This window comes from Falco biarmicus, chromosome 4 (assembly GCF_023638135.1).
Source record: "Falco biarmicus isolate bFalBia1 chromosome 4, bFalBia1.pri, whole genome shotgun sequence".
In the NCBI taxonomy this organism is placed as follows: Eukaryota; Metazoa; Chordata; class Aves; order Falconiformes; family Falconidae; genus Falco; species Falco biarmicus.
The window spans coordinates 100,413,356-100,432,833 of record NC_079291.1 but is presented as its reverse complement, the minus strand read 5'-3'; the positions used below and the strand labels follow the sequence as shown (position 1 = coordinate 100,432,833).

Here is a 19,478-nt window from a genome sequence, read left to right as displayed (position 1 = left end):
GCTCCCGCCCCTTGCCTGCCTGCCTGCTGGAGCTTGAGGGGGTCATTTCCAGCATGATAGAAAGTATTAGGGTGTGGGGTCGTCCCCAAGCGTTATTACAGTCAGTACTAGTTTTTCATATAAAATACATGTGCTGACTTTATATATATACATATATATGTACATACACACACACTCCAGTCATGCATGTTTGGCCTGGACCAGGTTGCGGTTTCACTCCTGCAGGCTGCAGCCCCACTGTGGAGGCTTCCCGGGGTGCCAGCTGCAGCAGCAGTGAGTTTTTCTCCTCGATCAGTGGTTTTTTAAATTCAGTTTTTCATTTTTCAGACCCTTGGGAAGGCACCATCTGGGATACCACAATGCAGTCTCATGACAACAGGTCTGTGCACCTTTTTGAGGGCTACACAGGGCAGAGCACCATCCGTTCCCTCCCACTGTGGGGCTTGCTGTCCTGCAGGAAAAATGATTATCCTCATTTTATGACTTTATGGGGAAACTGAGGCACAGAGGGTCAAACCAAACGTCTGTGGCAGAACCAAGCCGCGGACTCCTCTCTTTTCAGCTCCAGCTCAATGCCTTAAACTGACAAAGATGTCCTCCGCCTGCATTGCTTTGGAATTGCCAGTAACACGTTTCACGGTTTGGCAAATGTAAACCAGTCTCTTCCCAAGAGGACGCTCAGCCTTGCCAAGTCATGGCAGAAACGGCCCAGGGGCAGCGCAGAGGGGACCCCGCAGCTGCCTCACCCCGGTGGGTATCACCACAGGCCCCGGGGTGCTCAGAGCACTGCCCTCGTGCACAGACCTCGCTCGTCTTCCATGTTATCTCAGTGAATAATGCATAAATACATGCTCATCAAATTCCTAGATACTATATTTATACAAATACATCAGAGCCAAACTCTGCATTAGTGTAACTTCACTGAGGTAAAAAACATTACGTTGGTAAAAACGCTGGCCTTAAATATTTTTACCCAAAATAGATTTTTGGCAAACCTTGCCTTGCTGTTTTCTCTCAATTAAAATCCCTTTGTTCCCTGAGTAGGTGGAGTTTAGCTTATTGCAATGCAAAGGGCATGAGATTTAGATCCAGCTAAAATCCCGATTCCTCAAGGCTGAGCTTAAATGGAACTTAATTTGTTGGCTGTAGAGATATGAAATTCCCTTATGATGTTTATTACTGTGAAAACAACCAAAAGTTACAATCTGAATTTTGTCATTATTATAACCTACATATGATCGGGACACATTAGAGGTTTCTGTAAATGTTGGTTTTCCACATGCAAAAGACCATTTCTTTATATTTTAGCTACAGGAGTTCCCAACTTTCAATTGCTGGAGAGGTAGTGAAATTCCATATTTACCTTTTGTGGAAATTAAATAGGCGTGTGCCGCAGTTCTGCTTCTCAAGTTTCACCCATTTTACCAGGCCCACAACCTTCCTGCTTCCCGCTCGAGGCCGGGTGTGTTGCCCACTCGGAGCTGCAGGGCTGTGCCGTGAGCGGCTGCAGAAGCTAGCGGTGCGAGGGTGAGCCTTTTGCAGTGGGCTCAAGCAGATCCAAACACGAGCTGCTGCCGGAGGAGATGCCCAGCCACCTTTCTTTGTGCCTCCTCTGTGATGGAGGAGGGATCCGATGCTTTTGCACGTTCGAAGAACTCTGCGGAGCAACTTACCCATTCGATATACGGCAACAGTGATCACTGTGAGGTGAAATGCAATGGAATTAATCAGGCAAGTGTTAACTAAGACCTCTGTATTTCACCCTGAGATTTCCCTGGGAAAAATATTAAAAATGCAGGCAAGCAGCACGGAGTGCCTGGGAAGCGAGTCCAGAGCATCCAGGACGAGCCCCTGACCTGAGCTCACTATGGGACTAGCTCTGGATGCACCAACTTTTTGCATGTGTCCAGATGCCCTTGGCCGTGCACATGGGATCAGCTGTGCTGGGAAACTTCAGCAAAGCCCTTGTGCAAATGTTCAGTGACTATGCCTTAGGCATTTCTGGGTGTCCAGCACTCTTGTAGAAATTACTGCCCTGACCAGTCTACTGGAAATCAGGACACCCTGGACAAATATCCAAAGTCCTCTTCTTCTGCCCAGAGAAAATTTCTAGGCAGAGACAAAGGACACGTTAAAAACAAACAAACAGGATATACGATAGCACGAGTTCTGATATCTCACTTCAGCACAAACTCGCCATTGTACAACAGAGAATAATGAGAAAATATGCAGAAGTCACTGTCACTTGGAGCCCCAGACTGGGGTTGTCCTTGAGAAATACGTCCAACAGCTTCATCCTCTGCAGCATCTTTTCTGAGCAGAGATTGTATCTGAGAAATTTTCTTTCCCAGGACAATGACAAAGGGCCTCAAACCACAGTCCTGGGTTTGGGGTCTGCAGGCATGCTTTGGGGTTTAACCCCAAAATTAAGAATGACAAGCTACAGTGGCAGATGCCAGCCTCTGGGCTGACTCAGCCGCTTCTCCAACGCTCCGTGATATCTGAATGCACTTCTCAAGCTGTGAACTCATTTACTGATTAGTTCTTCAGAGCCCCACAACAGTGAAAGCAAATAGACACACATCTAAGTCTTGCTCAAGATTTTGGAAACACTACAAGCTTTTATTAACAGCAGGATAAATGCACAGATCTAGACAAATATAATGACTTCTGATTAATTTTAGCTGCCAGTTTTTCATGAAAACCAGAAATGACTGTTGGGCTGAGACAGGCTTTTAGGGTTGAGTTTTTGTGCAGTTGTGACCGATGTCTCACATCCTTCATTTGGTACTGCAGCAAAACTGAGCCCGCTATGATACACATTTGTCTTTCCCCCTGCCCCATCCTTTTTGTGCATCGCTAAGAGATTTCCTTCCCTCTGTTCATCTCCTCACCAAGTCCTTTCAAGATCTACTAGTGCTTCTGCCCCTCAATCTGCTTGGGGATTTTCCATTCCTCTTTTGCCACCTTTTGGGAGAAAACTTCAGTCAAACCGATTCCTCTACTCAGACCACCTTTTTAACATTCCTACAGCCCAGTCAAACACTGGGGCTAACGTAAAGTTAAGGTCCTTTTCACTGGCTTTTGTCTGATGGCTGTGTGTTAAAGATCCAGTCAGGAAAGGCAAATAAACCTTGGCATTCAAGCCTTTTAAAATCTCCCTGAGGATAATAATAGCACTGCATTATAAAGCAAAAAGAAACCGTAGGCTGAAGGTTGTTGCCACGTTGTTATGCCACGTAGCACAGACCCATTAAAGGTGGGAAAGGCAGCAAAAGGCTCGTCCCTGCTCGACAGTTTACACCTAAGAACTGTTTGGCTCTGCACACAGTTTGCCTTTCCATATGGGGCTGTACAGAGGCCGATTTTTCCTGCCTCAAATTTTCCCATCTTCTGTACGTAGTTTGCACAGCTTTCTGTTACAAATGACCTCTCGTTTTTGAGGAGACTGGAAGGGAAAGTGTCTGAACTTCACGGATGGGCAAAAAGAGGGATTGTCTGCACGGGGTAAGTGCTCTGCTATCTTTAGAGGTCACCTGTGGCATTTCTGCCCCAGCCCCTGCTATTCCCCATTTACTGCCACAGCAACCGATTAGCAAAGTGATGAACCAACTGGCCACTTGGCAAAACAAGGGTTAGTCAGGCTGAATTGATTATTTGCACATTTCCGTGTGATTTATGGATCGAGGCTGCTCTTTTCCAAAGAAAGAAGCAAAAATAATCAGGCAAAGAAAAAAGTTAAAAGGAAGTTCAAATTATACTTTGGGATTTATTTTTTTTTTAATTAGCCTCCTGCAGACGGATCCCTTCCATGTGCCACAAAGCTGATGGCCATGTCTGGCTGAGCTCCACTGGGCTGCGGCTTTCAGCACCAGAACAGTTACATGGACACAGAGGGAACAAAAAAGCCTGTCAGACTCTCCAGTAATGTTATGATCACTTTAACTTAGCAGTCCTTGACACCCGCAGATAAGGACTGCAAGTTCTCTCGGTACTACAGAAATATTGACACAAAGAATATGTTTATCCCTGACTGTGGTTCTGCAGGACAAGGTGGAAATGGCAACAGCAATCTCGGGACTTAATTTCTTTGGCCTTGCAAGGGCATCTGTGCTGCAGGGCCAACAGTTTATTGATTTTTTTTTTTTTCTTTCCTTCACTAGTTTGGAAATGATGTTGTTTTTTCAAGTCAGACTCATACGCCTAAGGGGAGATAAGTTGGAAGAAATTAATTTTAGGATCTTTTTATGTTAATACCTTTTGGACTATTAAAGGCAGGGGGAAGTTGGGGAGAGTTTCTGATTTTCACCCAAACTTTCTGTTCATTAAGACAGTGAGAGACAAAACATCAGGTGACTTTCTGGCTGGTGTCTCTCTAGGCCATCTCTAACCAGGTCCAGCTCCAACACTGGGTGGCCCTGCAGAACCCCTGCATTTTAATCTTCTGGCAAAAGCACTCCCGAGCAGAGCTGCACCTGCCAACATTATGAATGTCCAAGGGAATTAGACCACCTTCTGCAGGGATATGGGTGTGCTGAGTGTGTGACAGACACGTTGTCCCATCACTGCCTCCTCTGCTTAGTGGTGAGACGATGCAGAAGAGCTGGGGCTCAGCTGTTTAAACCCTGGTCCTGATGCTGCACGGAAGCCGATGCCTCCAACACGATACAGGAGGCTCACTGCAAGGGGTTCAAGAGCAAAGGGAAGAGCTTAGTCCAAGCTGTCACCCCTGAAAATGACTCAGGGGCAGGCAGGTCTGTAAATGTGACAAATCCCACTGACTCACTTCGAGGCGATTCAGCACTTGCCTCTGCTCATCCAAGTTTAGGGAAGCAAACTAGACTGGAAGATGTAGAGGAAGATCTGGGACATGACGAATGTTGGCTCCTCTTCAGTAGTGGATCTGCAATAAACTGTATTCCCCTGCCCTCTCCTGGAAGGAATACGCCAGAGCTGGGTGTGTTTGTGCAGGATTCTTCTGCTGAGCACTCCAGGGAAGTGGCTCAAGGTGGTCGAGAGGAGATAGTGGTTTTGAAGACAGTGTTTACAGGAACGAACAACTATGACCATGGTGCGTCCATCGTGCATTGCCAACACCACGTCTGCCAGAAACTGGCACACCTCTTGAGAACGGGAATGTTTTCAAGGAAGAGCTGCCTGCTTGTCTGGCCGTTTGCATTGTATTGGGAAACAGAGAGGGTGACCCAACCGATGGAATCCAGAGCCTCTTACTCACCTTAAATAGTAAGCACAGAGTCTACATGAAAGCACAGGTAACCTTCGCTCAGGTCACAGAGGAGCATCGCCCGGTCAGAAATGCAACATGTTGGCACCAACAGACAGTGTTCCTGGGGGGTACCAGTGCAGAATGAGCAAGTGGGACCCCATCACTCCACCAATGATATAGTGAGAGCCCAACAGGGAGGTTGACAATCTCTGTGGAGGTTATAGCGTAGAGGCAGTGCAAAAGTACATAGTCCTCAAAATCAGGAAGATCCAGGTCTGGAGGTCTGGTCCCAAACCTTCAGCTGTGATGTTACTGTTAAGCCCCCAGACACACAGTTCTGTGAATATGACCCATTTACATAGATTCATACCGGAATATATCGGATGATTTTGCAATGCTTCCTTCTTCTCCAGTCACGTGAATTACATTCTTTTTTCTAAACACCAAACATCCAAAGCAATACTAGTCCTGTTCTACAATGGGGACTAATTAGCAAATTGCTGCTGTTGAGATAATAATGGGAGCAACAAACCACAAAAATAAAGTGTAGAAACTCTACAAATGAGTGTATAGTTCAATAGTTACAGCATACGACTATGAATCAGGAGCTCTGGAAGGGCAGGACCAACCACACGTGCACTATATAACCTCAAAATGTCTCACATACTTGGAGTTTTCTTTGTAGTTGTATTTCATCTGGTCTTTGCAAACCCAGCAAAGAGGTATGCCAAGATCCTCCAACGTGTTGGGTAGGTGAATCACCTCCTTGCTGCTGGGGTGCTGCTCACCACAGAGGAAAATGAGACTGTATGTTGTAAACAGGCTGTGAACAAATACTGGGGGGGCATTATCTTTTAAAACTTGGCTATTTGCTCTGTCTTCATGACGTGGGAGTCACCGAAGACAACAGACACTACGTAATACCTTGACCAGCTCCACAACTGGTTTCTTTCCCTGCTTCACTTGAGTGTAAGTCCCACTTGCTGGGTTCGCAATACGTTCAGTGCATTTCTTTACCCTCCTCTTCACCCTCTTATCAAAGAGATGAACAGTTCCAGCTGCCTTCAAAAGCGAGAAGGTTCCTTTTTCCTGCTTCACTACAGGGATTAAGAACAACGTTTCTGTTCATCACAGAAATAAACGTTAAATGAAAGTTGAATTACATCGCTTCTGTGACTAATATTCTAGCTTGTTTTCTAAAGTTAATTCTTCATACACTTTTTTTTTCCCCCTCTTGTTCTGTCTTACATTTGTCCAGACTCCCGTGTTCCTGAGGGACTAATTACCCACTCAGCAGTTGCTCTGAAGTCCAATTCTAATAGTTGGCAAAACTCCGTTCTTCCGTGCAAGCTTTCAAAATAATGCCTCAATTTGTTTCAAATAGCACCACTCTCTGGAGCTTCTTCCCAATTTGCATCACCCCGGACTGAGATTTATTTCACTGCTGTTGAGACCTGACTGCTTTGCTTGTCACAAGGCAGATATACTCAGCAGAATAATTAAAAACAAATAAACAAACAATAAAACCTAAAACAAATTGATTGCTCGTTTTAAAAAAATTATTCATTGTGATGTAATCTTCTATTTTTTCATCTAATGAGTCCTTAGTAGCAATGTGAGCTATGAAGAAAACACTGATTCATACCTGGATTATTCTTTCTCAAAATACAGATGTGATCATAGCAAGTGTTTTCATTCACACCAGCTTTGGACTTGTCAAAAGGTTAGGGAAAAATCTAGTCATACATCCTGTGATGTAAATATGCACATTTTGTTATTCTGTAGGTGCTTGGGAGCAAAATACTCACCCCTACTGGAGTCAAAATTAATAACAGCAAGCTAAATTCACATTACAGGCATATATTTTTCTCCGTAAACACCACTTGAGAGGAAACCATGTCCTTTCCCAATTCTGAGGTAGATATATAGATAGAGATATATATATGGCCAGAAGCAGCTCACCTCATCTCCTCGCTCTTCAGTTTCTCCACCTGTTCCCTAAGGATAATAGATTCATACAATGGTTTGGTTTGGTTGGCTTTGGTTCTTCATAGTGAAGAATGTTTTCCCTATATCTAATCTAAATTTGCCCTTTTTCAGTTTAAAGCCATTACCATGTCCTTTTGTGGGGGGCCCCAGATAACTTTGACATTATGCAGTACTGGACAAACTGGTGTTCATAAAATGCACTTGGATTGTCTGGTAAAGAATATGTAGAAAAAAAGATGATGACAAAGCCTTTTTTTCTCAGGATACCTGAATTGTGCCAATGGCACAGGGAATATGGCAGCTCCTATGAGAAGAACCTGTAATCACTGAATGGGAAAGAACATCACATCTTATTTAATGATTTCATTCTTCCATAATCTCTACTTAATGACACGCTAATTCATTTTTTCCTAGAGAAAAGATGGCTTTAAACCTCTGCACATCACCCAGTATGTGACCAAGTGAACTTGGGATGTGTCTGCTGCAGAGGCATGGCACAGCAACTGCCCTTGGCTCTAAAGCTGATTTACCCCAACGCTTGTGCAACGTTTAGATCTGGACTTTTTTTTTTTTTTTTTTTTTCCTTAAGCTTGCATTTCATTGTGGTCAACCTGTGAACTAATGCAGGCAGCAGGGCTTTTCTAGATAGCACTACAGTTCCTGTCAATTAACAGGTATCAAGTCTCTTATTACAGTTAAGCACTGATCATGCAAACTGGTCAGAGTTAGCTGAAGTTCACTATTGTAATTCTCATTGGAATTCTTGCCTAAATACCACATCCCCTAAGGTAAATACTGACTAATTTCTGCCCTGCAAAGAGCCAAGTATTGTCATGCCAGCCTTTCATCTCAGAACCTCACTAGTGTGACCAGTCAAGAAAGCTAATTTTTTCTTTTACACCCAGAAAAATAGGTAATTACCACTATCAGAGAAGATGGGAAGGGTGTTGATTCTGGGATGCCAAGTTTTTCACTTTTAGCATGCAAAATCAATTGCAATCACAAGTGTAAGTTATTTGCTGATGGGACCCACAGCAACACCAGTACTAATCAGTTTTACTGGTGGGCTCAGCAGAGGCTAAAGAAATCAAGTACAAACCTGGTTCTTTATCAGAATTGATCCAGTAATTAAATATTTACTTTCAAGACTTGTCTCAGTTCTATTTCCAGCTCAAAATAACAAGTTTTTTTAAAGATACCTTACCGCTGCTCCTGCATGTTCAAAAACAATGTCTCCTATTTTTGTAAACCTAGCAATTTTTTTTAAATACAGTCTGCTACATCTTGTAGTTCCTTCGCTTAATGAGCCATCAAAAATGTTCCTGCTAACATTACAGACTCTTTTTTCCACTTTCCCCAGGGCATCCACCCCGTGTGGCAGCACCCTGGGAGCAGCTACTGAACGGCGCGGAGCTGCCTGGAGGCAAGGGCGCTGCGCACAACCACAGGCACGCTGGAACTCCTCCTGCTGGATTTACAGCTTGGAAAATCCCAGTATTTCCAAAATCAAAACTTGGGAGCTGTTCTTAATCTGTCAGCACCTTTGTAAGAAGAACCTAAGAACTGCCTGGGCATTTGTATAAAAATTGAAACTGTCCAACACTCCTTCCTTCCCCCTGACCTATGTGCAGGGCTGTCACCATGGGCCATAGCTTGGGCCAGCACACAGCTGGCCGAATCAAAAACATCATCTCACCAGTCTAGAGCTGGAATCAGCCCGCTTCAGGCTGGGTCCGGCAGATGTGAAATGTCAGCAGCTGCCTTACCAGTGGTAGGGCTGGCAAAGGGCCGGCGAGGCGCAGGCAATGCTTGTAACCATGCCAAGAGGTTGCAACGAATCCCGTCCTGCTGAGCAGCACCACGGCATTTCACAACTCCCCTGCCCCGCCGTAGCCTCTGGGGAGTGCAGCGGGCTGGGGTGCCTGGGGACACGGGGAAGTCAGTCTGTGCTGCCCCAGGGATGTGCTGTCCTCTTCCTTCCCTACAACACTGGGAAACCTTCCCTAGTGCAAACAGTCAGGTGTAGCAGTGTATTGGTCACCCTTATTTCACCGTGGCTGGCTGGGTGCAAGCTGAGGCTGCTGCTTTCACCGTCGCCGTTGCCTTCAGCAGAGCTCAGTAGCGAGTGTTCAAAACAGCTGCGTGTAGGGCACATGCTCCTGTTCGGTGCCACGGAGGTGAGCGCCAAAGCACAGCCAGCCATGTACTGCACCCTCCGTTGTGCCGCCTGCTGCAGCTCCGCGGTGAACGGCATTTCCCTGCATCCCAAGCATGGGAGAGGCTGTCAGTTCGCTGGAGTTTCATCTGCTCACAGGTCAACATCAGAAGATACTCCTTTTAAAAACAACTTCAATTTGCTTTCAGTGAAAGCCCTCCGGAAGGCTTTTTTTTTTTTTTTGCAGGGAAGAGCCAGATATGTAAGCAGATTTCCAACGCACAAAGCCACACGGGCCACCTGGGCTGCCATTTGGTCACCTATTAACTGGGCTGCGCGGGTCGAACCGGCAGCAGCCCCGCGACTCCAAGCGCAGCTGCAGCCGCTGCAGTGGCACGTCTCCAGGCCGGGCGGGCGCTGCCAGCACTGGGAAGAGGTACAGTATTGCAGCCTTTGACGTCATTCCAGTGGGATCAAGCTCAGACGTCTGTCCTGATCGGAGATTGCGCACGGCTCCCCCAGAGAACAGACATGTTGTGCAATGCCGAAACAGACTTTACTGAGGAATCAGGGATAGCTGTGCCTGACAGCAATCGCTCAGCACCACCAGGATCAGGCCTTCAGTGTGCAGAAACGGCAAGGGTTCAAAAAACTGTTTAATAATTCATCGTCAGGCAAAAATATTTTAGAACAGGGGGGACATCACCGCACAACAGCAAAATGATGGACAAAAGAGCAATCCGCCCTCACAAGTGGGGCTGTTTGCACAGGGTGGAGGAGAGGGTTTGGACAGTGCTTGGATTTTTCCATTTTGTTTGGGCACTGCCTAGTAAAAATGGGCCTGGGCAAGAGAAATAAGGGCTACAAAAATCCCAGGGATCATCAGTCAGCATGAGTGCATGGAGGTGTTTAAGTCTTCTCTGGGGTAAGAGAATCAAGGAAGGTTCATGGGGAAGCCAAGACAGTGATGGGAGGGAGAGGAATCGGGGCGCACAATGCCGAAGGGCTCCCAGACAGCCAAGGGAGCTGGCCACAGGCAGGGACAGTGAATGCCCCGAGGGCTCCCAGGAGGCTCAGCTGGCTGCCTGGGGCAAATGGTTCAACACCAGACTCAGATGTGGGATGTCACCTCCAAGGAGAATGCTGAGGGTTAGCATTTCTGTGGAGACAATAGAAAACAAACATTGGAGGGGCCACTGGGCTCAAAGATGGATCGAAGAATCGAGAGAGATGGAGACTTTGCAGAAAGGGCGTGAGAGTCTGCAGAAGTTTTCCCAGAAAGGCTGAGCTGAGCTGTTGGCAGAGCTGCAGCCTGCCGGGGCAGAGCCCGACCGTGTCCAGGCATCCCGGGTGAGGCTCAGCTGCAGCATGGGTTTTCTGGAAACAGGGGATAGGAAGGTGGCCCAGCCATCAGAGTCCAGTGGGTGAGATGAATCCTCATAAAAACACAAGCCAGCAGAAAAGCTTCAGCAACCCAGAACAAGAGGTGCAAAAAGGAATAAAAATGCTGGAAAAGTCACCTCAAGCAGAGGCTCCTGAACCGCACTGGAAGGCAGCCTCTGCGTGGGACAGGGCCAGCCTGAGGACTTGGAACTTCTCAACCCTCTTTTGGAGCCCACTGAGACCCAGATAGGAGACAAAAAATTTTGTCAGCTCAATTACTGCAGCCTCCTCCTCCCTCATCCCCACTTTCGAGAGGAGAATGTGCCAGGAGCTGCCTTTGGCTGCCTTCAAGTCCATGTGCCTGCTGAGGAGCCACATGGGCTGCTTCAAGGGGCTGTCTTGAGCAGTCGTACATTAATGGAGCTGCAGGATTTACCTTCTGGGGAGAGGTCAAGCTGTGACCCGCCATAAGCACAGCACAAAGTCCCAGGTCTAACGCAGCGTATGGGGAGTGGAAGGTGAATCAGGAAAACTGCTGCAGGTTTCATTGGGCTTATCCCAAAACAATGCTGCATATTTGAACAGGGAAACTTAGAACAACTTCAGAGACTTTCAGTTAGGAACTAGGCTCTGTTACTTCTACTGTAACAAAACATAAATATATTGTAGTGGTAAAACTCCTTGCCTCACCATTTAACAGTGTCAAAGGCAGAAAACGATTTACAATATGCTAGAAAAATTATCAAGAAAATAAACAAGAGTCTTTTAACTCGTCCTTGATAATGGTTTAGCCATAGGCCAGACTCAGAAAGCAAGGAAACTAAATATAAGGATAACAGAAATCTAAACGCCCTTATTTTACCAGACCCTTTCCCACAGCCACCACCGATCTGAACAGCCTCAACCAGCTCCACTGGATTTTATCTGGGAAGCTTAAAAAGCAGGAACTGGCAAAAGGGGCTGGATGTGAAGGACAGGCACCAGATTGCTTTCGCTTCAGGGTGCAGTCTAGGGAAATCGGGAGCAGTAACTTTAGCTCATGTAACACACACACATGCGTGGCAGGCCACTGGAGAGGGTACAGCGTGGCAAGTGTTTTCAGCCTGTTTTCCACACCAGGGTGGTGTCCTGCTGCTGCATCAAAAAGGTTCACGGTTAAACTAAGGCCGCCAATCTGAGCTCAAAGCAAAGCTGTTCCAAAAAGAGGTAATTTACCCTGGACATGCTGTTGCTAACAGGAAGAAAAGCCATGAGCAGGCAGTAAGCAGAGTCCCTGCTGAGCCAGCCAGGGCCCCTGCGCCCCACAGAGCTGCTGCTGCTGGGATGCCCGCTGCTCTGACACGGGGCTGATCAGCGGCTTTGCCAATATTGCACAACCCCTGGGGAGATGGGGTAAGAAGGGAAACCATTGCAGTGGGCACCTGAAAGCAACTGAACCTTTCAGCAGCAGAAACGGGTCTTGTCTGCATGCCTGGCTCAGCCTCCCAGCATTGCAAAATCCCTGCTCGTATCATATGCAGGTGGTAGGGTTTCTAATTTAGAAGCCGCATTGGAACAGGAACAGGAAAGTCATTCAAGTGTGATGGCTTAACCTGGCACAAGTCTGCATTCAGCAGAGGAGCATTGATGTCACGCCTGAAAGAAACTCCCTTCGGAGGCTCTGAGCGCCGCTGTCCCCATTTTCCACAGGGAGAAGTCTGGGGTCGGTGTACACCTCACATCTCTGGGGCGTACAGGTGGAGTTAACAACCACAAAGAACAACTCAAGAAGCAATCGAGAGACTTACCCCCAGCCCAAGTGCAGCAATGCTGATGCTCTCTCCAGAGAGCTCAGCTGCAAACACCGCTCTCAGGGGACCGCAAGGGAACAGCTGCCCCAGGGGAGCACCGTACCCAACACATGGGGGGGGGGGGGGCTGCCCTGCAGAGGTGGGGGCAGGCTGCAGAAGCTCTAGTAGGAGGTTTATCTCCTTTTGGAAGAAAATGAGCCGAGTCTGAACCAGAACATGGCTGAGAGGGAAAACAGGGTGGGCAGCAGACCACCGCAGACATGGAAAGCAGTGAAGTTGGGGTGGGCGCTGAGAAGGGGAGATGCTGGCAGAACATAGGAGGTAAATATCAGGAAACAAATTTCCACGAACTTCATCTCGTAACCCCTAAATGTCTAAAACTCAGACATCAGTCAGTGTGTGAGCCATTCACCTGTGGCTGTCAGTAGTCAACAAGACACATCCAGAAGGAAGACGGGCCCTGGGAGCTCAGCACGAGAATTGAGTCAGGAATGACTTACCTAAGCCACCAGCCTCAGGCTGGAGACAGGGGGAAGGGTTTTCCCACAGGCTGAAGGGATCCATGGGAAGCCAATGTCATTTAGTAATGACGGCACTCACACCTAGGAAGAGAAAGCAGCCAAATAAGGTGAAGTTACATTAACACTAGTATTGGCAGCATAGCTGAGAGAGAAAGCCCAGGGGAGGGAAAGCAGTTTTGGGACAGTGTCCTGGCTACCCAAAAGGGGCTGGGGACTGTAAGCATTTCAGGCATGATGAACTCAGCATCACAGGAAAGGACCCTTGCCCTGGCTTGGCAAAGAGGGTCACGTCTCAGAAACATCCACCTCCACCAATGTTAGCGTCTCTCAGGAGTTAATTCCACCTGTGAGCAATGATGGGGTAAGTGATCTGCAGGGTTTTTTCAGGTGATAGGCTGTTGAGTTAATAGCAAATACAGGCAGCTGCCTGCTGTGTTAAATGAACTTCATTCCATTTGCAAAACAACGTGAGCTCTGCTCACTGCTGCTCAGGTGTCTGCTGGCTGCATCTGTCAGGTCAAACTGTGTCGGAGGGATCTGACTCACTTCTTGCATCAGACCTGCAAGAAAATGAGTCAGGGACAATTTGAAATACCTTGATCAGCCCTCTAGGCTTCCACAGATCTCCTGCCTAAATTCATCTCTCTCTTGTAATCTCTTCAGGAGCCAAATCTGAGGCTCATTCAGTGCAAGTAAGGGGTGGGAAATGGCAGTAGTTATCACTCAAGGAGGGTTGGCAAAAGAAAAAGGGGTTAAGGGATACATACTGAGGAAGCAGTGAGGAGTTTGCACTGGGGGTTGCTGTCTTTGCTGCTCTTGTTCCACTGGAAGCTGCAGCACCTTGCATTTAGATGGGAGTGCTGATGTTCAGGAAAGCATCACAGGACAGATCCCAGCGAGGATCGCCAGGCTTATGATGGACTTGGTGAGCCCATTGAAGAAACAGGATCTGGTCCTGATGGAGAAGGAGGAAACTGGGGGTGTGGGAGTGAAGGAAGTAACAGGAGCTGGGGTGTGGTGTGGGAGTAAAGCGGTAGGAAAGGACCAGGGCTTGTAGTTGTGCCAAGGGAGCCTCTGCCTGTGACAGGAGCAGGAAGCGCAGGGAACAGTGGAAGAGCCTCATTACTCAAACAATGCCTTTGCCTGATCTCTTGGGGATGAATCGGAGCCTAGGACCAGACTGAGGAACTGCCAATCTGGAACAGACCGGTGGTGCCTGCAGACAGGTACCCAGCTTCCAGCAGAGGCCAGATTTGGATGCTTTAGAGGAAAATCTTCGATAGCATCCCAGTTCCAGGAAGAGTGCTGCACATTGAGTGTTTGCTCCTGTTGGGATAGCTATGGGACCACAGCAGGGCAGACAGGCTATTTATAAGCATATCAGATGTCAGCTGAGCTCTTTGCACTTTCTGTAGATCGTATATCAAGTCTAATGAGAAGGAACACAGACTGAGGAGAACAAAAGAGCACAGGTTAAAAAAGAGGTGTCCTCTTAATACAATACATACAGGGAAGAACAGCAGCTGGCCCTGTGCCCAGCACTGCTTACAAGGCCCCTGAAAGCTGACCAAGATCACTTTACTGACAACACTGTGAGAATGCTGGTTGAGAATGCTGGTCGTGATGATGGTCCTGCATTGTTAGACAGAGAATTATTTGCTCCTGAGAAAAAGGGATCCAAACCTATTCACAGATGTTTCATTATGCTCTCCTCTAAGGACATGCTCTGCCTAACGAAATAATAAGCCAGCTGAAGGGTTAACTCTTTCTCTCTCCAAACCTACTACGAGAGAGCTAAAATACAGATTTAAGCACAGACAAAAGATAATGGCTGTTCCAATTAATGTTCCAGCTAGCATCTGCTCTTTTTAATTAGTTGAAGTCTAGTTTTGTCTGGAGATAGAACCGCTGCGCAGAACTGTGCTGGCTCCTTTTCTGCTTAGCCGACTATTCTGATCTCGCTCGGTCTTTGGAAACTTCTCCGTTTCACAGAGGCCAGAGCCTATTGTGCACTGATACTTGGTACGTACCCACAGGCTGCGTATACGTTTCACTGCAACAGGCTTCAAATCTGTGTTTCCCACAGGAGGGAAAACTGACACAGGAAGATATTTTACAGATGTCCTCTCCTTGCCCCCAGACACATATCTGTGCATTGCTTCACTGATCGGCCACTCAGTTTGCTTCTGCAAACAGGCATTTTCATAGAGCAGATGCAAGTGGATGGAGGAGGGTTCCTCAGGACCTGTTAACCTCCCTGTCTTGCTCAAAACTCGCTGATCCTTCACCTCACTCCTTGTAACAAGACCTTTGAGGATCTTCATGTTTCAGTTACACACAGATGAATAATTTACAAGTCATAGTTGTTGCAATCAACGAGCCCTTCTGCTCTGTCCAAGCACTCAACAGGCTTTTCTTAAACTTCCCTCACTTTGCTAAAACCTCCACGACTTAAGCAGCATTCAAAAACCTTTAAAGATGAGGCTGATGAGGGAAGAGCAAGGGTGGCATATCACAGCAGCTGCAAACAGCACTCACAGCAAGTATTCCTCTTATCTCTGAGCAGGGCATTGACCTGTTGTACAAACTCCAGGCAGGAAAGCCACGGGGAAAGCAACCCCAGATGTAATATTTACCTAAAAGGAGACATTGCAGTGGCAAACAAGCTACAGGATCTGCTGACATCCTGGTGGGGAGAACAGCGGGCATTCACACAGGTGCAGGCAAAGAAATAGGAATGGGATGTGGAAACTTTCTAGCATTTCCAAGTAATAAAGTTGCCGTTGCGTGAGGAGCATGTTCATGCTGTCCATGACTCCAGCTAAACAGACACGACACGTGAATTTGGGGCTCATCCCACCAAAGACCTATTGCACAGCTTCAGCAGAGTCACTTTGTCACTGTGTGCACCAGTACTCCATACTTAAAATAGAGATGCAAATAGGCAGGTCCTGCAAGAAAACAGTCAGGCTGGCACCAAACATTCCTGAATCATTGCAGCTGTTACCTAGTGATGCCTCATCCTCTGGCAAGGGGAAGCGGATCCTATGAGCTACCCTGGGGATATGAGCCACACTTTTGGATCACAGATAATGGTTCCTGTACAAGCTTCTCTGGAGAAGAATATAGACAGGACTGAAACAGCTCAGGAGCAAAGTGAATAGCAGGGTTGTTTTTATCTTTAATCCATTCCACATGAGCAGAAAGAGTTTGGAGCTGGGAAGCATGTGCTTCCTCTTGCAGCTCTTAGAAATCAGCATGACCTATAACTGTGCTTTATGAATTCTTTTTGGACTGCTCCATACACCCCTGCCTGTTGAAGGGAATTTGTGTGCAGGGCTTGCAGGATCAGCCTGTTTCACCACCACAAAGCTGCAACTCCATTACCTCCCTAAGATCATCAAAGCAGAGGTTGCCACTGAAAGGGGCAATTTCACCTTTCCCCATCCTTCCTCAAGCCATCCCGGTGATGGTGATGAAAAGGATCTTTTCCTCAGGCAGGGTATTTTTTAGCTGGATCAGTTCCCATGCAGTCACAGCAGCTCTAGTTTTGCCACAAAGCCAGGGCCAGGAAAAAGGCTGGAACTGTGCCTTAAGAGCTTAATGCAAAATCATGAAGTTGCAACCTCAGGTTCCTGGGTCATTTGTCCCTGTGAATAGCCTGGATTTATAGCCCTGGTTAGGAAAGTCTCCTTGGGTGCAGCTTTGTGGCTCTCTTTACAATGGGCCAAGTGCAAATTCCTAGGTCCCCAAAGTACTGAGCTCTGAGGGAAGTCTGGAACTAGTTACACGTTTTCAGTTTGGGATCAGGACTAAATGATTATTCAGAACTGGCCTTGAAATTGCAACCACATAATTTATTTATATACTTACCAGAGCAAACCAGTGGGGTCACCCCACTGAGCCCAAGCTCAGCCTCCCAGATCTCATCCTCCATCGTCTGGAGAGTTTATGAAATCTCCATCCTTAGAGGTTTTCAAAACAGCTGGGCAAGGCATTGAGCAGCCTGATGCAACTTTGGAGTTAGCCCTGCTTTGAGCTGGAGGCTGGACTAGAGACCTCCAGAGGTCCCTCCCAAACGGTATTATTCTGTGATTCTGCCACCTTCTGCTGCATTTGCCTCAGGCTCCGCTACATCCCCACAAGGACTGATCCAGAAGTCAGGGAGCCCGAGTCAACTGACTCTTCATGGTGTTGGCTGCGTTAGCTCAGGAGCTAGAGCAAAGCGCAGAGCTCATCTGTGTGCAGTTGTCTGAGGACAGCACTGCTGACAGTCACTACAAGAAAAACTCCTCGCCACCACAGCACACACCAGAATAAGCTTTGCATTGCTGAAGAAACTGGCCCAGAGCTGGCAAGAATCCTGAAATTAAAACTGCAGAACATTTTCTCTTCTCAGCAGGAAAGAGTCTGCGTTCTCAGCAAGAGCGAATGTTACACACAAATCACTGTGCACTTGCTGCTCCTCGTCCTTTCACAGCACCCATGCTGGCCCACAGTAAAAGGATAGATGACAGGGGCTGTCCTGTCATTTCCACGTGGCCCTTCAGAGATTTCAGCAGCTTTCATTCACTAGATTGAGATCAGATCAGTTGAAAGAGTACCACAAATACATTTTGGATGAGAGAGCCCAGGCACGCAGTGGGGTCTGGGGATCCCTGGTAGGACACGAAGACCTGGGTGAGTCCCGCTCCACCAGCCTGCTTGCAAAGATGAGAGCTGAGCTCACGGGGCGTCTTGCACAGCCCCCTTCTGGGGACACTTCTTCAACCCAGAGGATGGGCCAGTGTGTCTTGGTGCTCTCCAAGCCTGGAGTCCTCACCTACAAGGTGAAAGAGGCACGGAAAAGCATGGGATGGGGTGGGACATGTGGGTCACCGAGCCAGATCCCCAGCCCGAGCAGTACAAGGTTGCTGCCATCTCGTGGCTGCTCTGGCCGTGCAAAGGTTACGGGACACATTCTTCCAGCTGGAAAACTTCGCATTGAGATACGTTCTTTCCTATAAGCAAGCTTCAGCTGGAGGGAGCAGGGGGTAAACAGCAGTGCCAGCGGTTAGATCCCATGGGACCACAGCACTTGGGTATCACAGCGTTGCTGGTCACAGGAGGTCTCCTCCTTACCTTCTCCACCATCTGCTCGCCCCTCTTCGGGGTGGCTCCATCCCAAGCCCTACTAATCCTTTTTTCTGCCAGGCCAGCATTTCCTTGTGCCATATAACCTAAGGAGACAGGAGACATCCCTGTTGCTGTCGCGAGGCCCTGGATTTGCTGTGCACATGCAGCTGTCAACGCCTGTGGCCATTCAGCCTGGTCTTTGTGACCATCTGGAGCCGGGAAGGCAGATCTGCAGGGAAACAAGAGATATGCTGGGATCAGAGGGGATGGGTATGGTCTCTAGTACTGTTTCTTTTGGCATTTTTCATTGAGCTGTGGTTCTAATGTAGGGATTTGTACTGTGGACAGAGTACAGACGGAGGAGAACCACACGGTCACTGTTTCTCCCCCTTTTAGCCTCTCTACGGAGCTCAGCAACATGCATAGACCTTGCAAGAAGTATGCGAGCAGCCATGTATTCCCCAGGGGATCTCCATAACCATCTTGAAGCTGCTTCCCCCCAGGCAAGAGAAAGGCAGGAGAACAGTGACCCAAAGAGACCCACCAGCAGAAAAACTTTTGACAGCTCACCAGGGACCGTTCTGAAGCCTTCAGCAGAGCTCTTGTAGGTGGTGCCCTGTGGACACTTGCTTGAGGATCCCTCCTCCTTCCTTGTGTCTAAGCCTGGGAATAGGCTCTGACTTCCCCTTCTCCCTCCTGGGATGCTCTGGCTTCTGCAGCCGTACAATTCACCGAGAAACAGAGGAACAAGAGTTCAAGAGAAAGAAAAAACTGCCAATCCATTTGGTATTTCTGTGGTGTTTGCTGGTAACTGCCAGGCTTTTCTCTTTTTGTGGTACATATTGTGGCTCACATCCCAGAAACTGAAATACTTAAATAAATGAGTCCCCTTGAGAAGCCTCTGGGCAATGGGGAGATGACTGCTCAGTGACCTGTGCAGCATCCTGGGTACACAGGGAGTTTCCCGTAATGATAAGACTACAAAGGAATATTTATTTATCTAGATACTTATTCAGCTTTCATCTCTGGCAGCATTTCTCAATCAGCCATTTCAAAATGTTTTGCCAGCACTAATTAACCCTCGCAGCACCTCTGTGGTAGGGATCAGCATCCACACATCACAAATGGGGTGACTGAATGGAGAAGACAAGTAACCCCTTCACATCACAAACTGGGTGACCAAACAGTGGAGAAGACAAGTAAGCCCTTAAAGAAAGGAATGAAGGGAGCAAAGAAATAACGGTACCCTGAAATCCCAATCCTGTCTCCTAACAAAACCACCCCCTACAAGTCCCTGC

The 19,478-nt window shown here is 47.6% G+C and overlaps 2 long non-coding RNA genes across 2 annotated transcripts; both read right to left on the bottom strand.

Moving 5' to 3' along the window:
• Positions 1 to 108: 108 nt before the first annotated feature.
• LOC130148703 (uncharacterized) lies at positions 109 to 9,609 on the bottom strand. The gene is made up of 2 exons (XR_008821626.1): positions 1,364 to 9,609; positions 109 to 451 (listed from the first exon to the last, which is right to left on the bottom strand). It is a non-coding gene; the product is annotated as an uncharacterized LOC130148703 (long non-coding RNA).
• Positions 9,610 to 10,010: 401 nt separating this feature from the next.
• Positions 10,011 to 19,196, bottom strand: LOC130148702 (uncharacterized). The gene is made up of 4 exons (XR_008821625.1): positions 18,751 to 19,196; positions 16,939 to 18,409; positions 13,045 to 13,146; positions 10,011 to 10,530 (listed from the first exon to the last, which is right to left on the bottom strand). It is a non-coding gene; the product is annotated as an uncharacterized LOC130148702 (long non-coding RNA).
• Between the last annotated feature and the right edge of the window lie 282 nt (positions 19,197 to 19,478).